We start from the raw sequence: 5,268 nt of genomic DNA, 5'->3' as shown, positions 1-5,268 counted from the left end.
ATGTCAACATTTAGGAGCAAATATTTGGAAATAATATTTATATATATTATAGTATAATATGATTTTATATGTATAATTTTAAATATAGACAATATATAATTAGTTCCTACATGTCCATAATTTAAATGTCTCAATTACATATACAATTACATGAGCAGCCATTTTAAAAATAAGTAGTACTAATGGTAAATATATTTTTAAACATATTCAATCCTCTAAAAATGAACAAAGTGTTTATAATTTTTTTCTTGCACACTTAATGCACACACGCATACACAATCCCTCATCTTCCACATACACACGCTCTTTATATATATATATATGTACGCATATATATATATGTACGCATATATATGTACGCATATATATATGTACGCATATATATGTACGCATATATATGTACGCATATATATGTACGCATATGTATATATATGTACGCATATATATGTACGCATATATATAGGTATGCATATATATGTACGCATATATATAGGTACGCATATATATGTACGCATATATATAGGTACGCATATATATATGTACGCATATATATATATGTACGCATATATATGTACGCATATATATATGTACGCATATATATATATATGTACGCATATATATATATACTTTTTTTTTTTTTTGAGACGGAGTCTTGCACTGTCCCCCAGGCTGGAGTGTGGGGTGCAGTGACGCGATCTCGGCTTACTACAACCTCCGCCTCCCTGGTTCAAGCAGTTCTCCTGCCTCAGCCTCTTGAGTAGCTGGGACTACAGGCTCACGTCGCCACGCCCGGCTAATTTTTTTGTATTTTTAGTAGAGACGGGGTTTCACCTTGTTGCCCAAGCTGGTTTTGAACTCCTGAACTCAGTCAGTCTGCCCGCCTCAGCCTCCCAAAGTGCTAAGATTACAGGCGTGAGCCTCCGCGCCCGGCCCACACATTCTTAAAAAAGATGTTGAGATATATACTTTAACAAAGTTGAAGACCAACATGACAATATGTACAAAGAGTTTTAGAAATATTACTAATTTTAATTCTAGTAAAGCTACAAACTCTTCCAATAAAAATAGTCTTAGCATAAATGCCTTCAAAGTATTAAAAATCTAATATGTTCAGTGCTGTGTTATTTGTGGTCACATAAGTAGCAAATAAGCTTAATGTTCAAGATAGAAGATAAATAAAACATTGTTTCTCTATGTATAGAGCTTCAGATATCACATTTTCAAAAATGCCTAAAAAATAAGATATTGTACATAATCATAATATAATTGTAAGTAAAAAAGGCAAGAAGTAAAACTCTGTGAAGTAGAACATTAATTTTTCTAAATATGCATGTATATTTATGTCTAAATACGTAGACAATAAAAATACTACGCTATGTATAGTAAAAATACTATGTCTAAATACATAGATAAATACAATAAAAATACTACGCTATGTAAAGTAAAAATACTATGTCTAAATACGTAGATAATAAAAATACTACGCTGTATTTTAGTAGAGTAGATGCTACTAGGTGATATTCACATTTTTTAATTCACTAAATTGTATTTCTCTGTATGTATTACATTTGTAATTAGAAAGAAATGCATATTGCCAAAAAGACTAAAAAGGTATGTATTTTATATTCTAAAAGATAGTGACATGTAAAGTATAAATAAATTAAATAAAACAGTAATAATTTTTGTTAAGCTGAATTTAAATCAGTTTTTAAAAGTAAACCTCTGCGTAAAAGTGTATATAAAATGAAAAGATAAAGTGGGCAGCAAAAAAGAATAGGCAGTCCACCAAAGTTATACTTTAAATAACTATAGTATAAATAACTAGTAAAAATGAGGAAATTGTTCATAATTGTAAAAACTCAGAAAAAATGTTAAATTTTTACCTCCAAATTTGACAAAGATTATGTAAAACATGCATACTACACAATGTTAAAGGGGTAAAATGAAATGGGAAGTCTAATGCACTACAGTTGAGAGCTAAAATAAGATGTTACTTCTATAGAAAAAAATTTCAAAATGAAGAGTTTGCCTTTAAAAATACAGATATGTATATATGTATGTATATTTTCTATACATGGAGAGCTAGTTCATCATAGTGGTGAAGAGCATGATCTATGAAACCTGACATCTTTATCTCAAATCACAGCTCTTCATTGATGAGTTTTGGGTCCATGGGCAATCAATACTTTATTTGTTTCAGTTATCAAAGCTCTAAAATGAGAGTAAAGAGCATTCTTACCTAATAGTATTGCTGGGAAAATTAGCTGGATTTACATATGTAAAATTTTTAGAACAATCCAGCAAATGTTGAGCACTCTATACACGTTAACTATTATTACTATTTTTCAGTAGTATTATTGGTATTATTAGAATTCTTTGTTTTTTCCTTTTTACAGATGGAGTCTCACTCTGTTGCCCAGGTTGGAGTGCAGTGGTGCAATCTCAGCTCACTGCAGCCTCCACCTGCTGGGTTCAAGCGATTCTCCTGCCTCAGCCTCCCGAGTAGCTGGGCCTACAGGTGTGTACCACCATGCTCTGCTGATTGTTTTGTATTTTTAGTAAAGATGGGGTTTCATCATGGTGGCCAGGCTGGTCTGGAACTCCTGACTTCAAATAATCTTCTCACCTTGGCCTCCCAAAGTGCTGGGATTTCAGGAGTGAGCCACCACATCTGGCCTTAGAATCCATTTTAAATGTAGAGGAAACAGAGCTGTTTAAAGAAGGATCAAAATGCCCATGTAAAGAAGAACAGTTGGAAATGTAGACTGGCTTCATATCTCCAGAGTTTTTTATTTATTATTTATTTATTTATTATTATTATAGTTTAGGCATATCTCCCAATGCTATCCCTCCCCCCTCCCCCCACCCCACAACAGCCCCCAGAGTGTGATGTTCCCCTTCCTGTGTCCATGTGTTCTCATTGTTCACTTCCCACCTATGAGTGAGAATATGTGGTGTTTGGTTTTTTGTTCTTGCGATGGAGTTTTAATATCTTACTAAAATCCACAATCAATCCCACTCTAGTCTTTGCTGAGCACTGTTTATCTTTTATTTGTTTAAAACCTATTTGCATGATCATTCATTGATTTTCCCATGACTGCACAAAAACTGTCCAGGTATATTTTGCATACTAGAGAGCAACGAAAACAAAATAAATGACTTCCCTCCGGGAATTAGAATCTTCCTTTCCCTCAAGCACAACTACATTTTTTGAAGCAGAGGTTCAAAAGAATATTGCTTGGCAAATGTGTTCTCCTTCCAGTCTGTCCAGATTGTCCTCCTTCCTAAATAAGTTTCATGTTGGGGATTCCATTTATTCAGGAGTAGTCCACTTCTTATCTATAGAAATGTGAGTTTACTCTGTGACAACTTCATGGCAATTTATGAAAATATTGGACAAGAAGTCGAATATCTTAAGATAAAAGGAATACACCAAAACCAGGTGTATTTTTATAGCCATGATCAAATATATTTATACAGTATTATTTACTGTGGTAAATAATTGGAAACCAGCTAAATATCCAACAACAACAAAAAAAACTATGTGCAGCCATAAGATGAAATATAAATATATTAAAAATAAGTTTTTGAAGTTGTAGTGCCAGAAGTTTTTTTAACAAGTATACTGTAAATGTGTCTCTGAGTTATGAAATCTACTATACCATATAGGGTTATTTGTGAGTATACAAAGGGAGAAATTGAATATGTCTTTGCATGTATAGGACCAAAACAGCTTTCAGAAAACATACTATATTTTTATGGGGGTTATATTTGGTGTCTGGAAATTATGGAAATTATGGAAAATTGGGTGTCTGCCTATATTTGGTGTCTGGAAATTATGGATTTTTTTCTTTATTATGTTTTTGCATTTTCTACATTATTTTTAATAAGGAAATACTCATTAGCTTAAATTAGCTACTTTTATATTTCTGATATAAGGTTGAAAATTTTAAAATAGGCTTTGTGAAACTTAGGTGTGAATAAAGTTAAAAATCTGTTGACAAAAAAATGATTGTCAGTATCATTCATAATGAGGCAATTGTAAAAAGCATAAATATTATTATATATTCAATCTATCACACTGAAAAGATTAAGAATATTTGTATTACCCTACATACATGAAGATGTGGGGCAAAAAAGCACACTCATGTAAGTGCTGGGGACAGTTAATGGATGCAGCATTTTAGAAGGCAGGATGGTGAAAGTAATACACTTCTGAATGTATATAATCTTTTGCCTAGAAATCCCACTTTAAGGAATTTATAATTTTTCTAATTAAAAATTATGTATAAAGTGATTTACTAACTTTAAAGCTGTCACTAATCATAAAAATGTATAAAGATAAATATATATGTATCATCCCTGTGACATGTTTTCCCACTAGCAAAAATCTTACATAAAAACAATGCAATGCTTCGTGCTTATAAAAATATATGTGAAGTAGTAGTTAAGTAAAGAGGTAGAATATCGACCAACATATTTGTTAAGAAAAACATCTGATTTCAGAATAAAAGGTAAAATTTAATTTCAATCTTTTATAAAAACAATTATGTAAACTTTTTATCTGCATAGAAAATTAAGAATACACTAAAAATCATTTGACAGCAGCTATCTGAGTAGTATTGATTGAGGTCCAGAAATTTTTACTTTCCACTGTTTTGTTTCATGATATATATACTACCTTTAAAATAGTATTATTATAGTTAATAATAATAGGAAAACAAACATGGCAGCAGGGCACGGTGGCTCACGCCTGTAATCCCAGCACTTTGGGAGGCCGAGGCGGTCGGATAACGAGGTCAGGAGATTGAGACTATCCTGGCTAACACGGTGAAACCCCGTCTCTAATAAAAATACAAAAAAATTAGCCGGCCGTGGTGACGGGTGGCACCTGTAGTCCCAGCTACTCGGGAGGCTGAGGCAGGAGAATCGCTTGAACCCAGCAGGTGGAAGCTGCAGTGAGCCGAGATCGCACCACTGCACTCCAGCCTGGGAGACAGAGCAAGACTCTGTTTTTCTGGGTTTTTTTTTTTTTTTTTATGAAAGAAAGAAAGAAAGAGAGACAGAGAGAGAGAGAAGGAAAGAAAGAGAAAAAGAAAGAAAGAAAGAAAAAGAAAGAAAGAAAGAAAGAAAGAAAGAAAGAAAGAAAGAAAGAAAGAAAGAAAGAAAGAAAGAAAGAAAGAAAGAAAAAGAAAGAAAGAGGGAAGGAAGGAAGGAGAAAGACAGAAAGAAAAAGAAAGAAATCAAACATGGCGTATTCACTGCCAT

Source organism: Pongo abelii, chromosome 1, assembly GCF_028885655.2.
Source record: "Pongo abelii isolate AG06213 chromosome 1, NHGRI_mPonAbe1-v2.0_pri, whole genome shotgun sequence".
NCBI classification, from domain to species: domain Eukaryota; kingdom Metazoa; phylum Chordata; class Mammalia; order Primates; family Hominidae; genus Pongo; species Pongo abelii.
Note: the sequence above shows the minus strand (reverse complement) of the source record.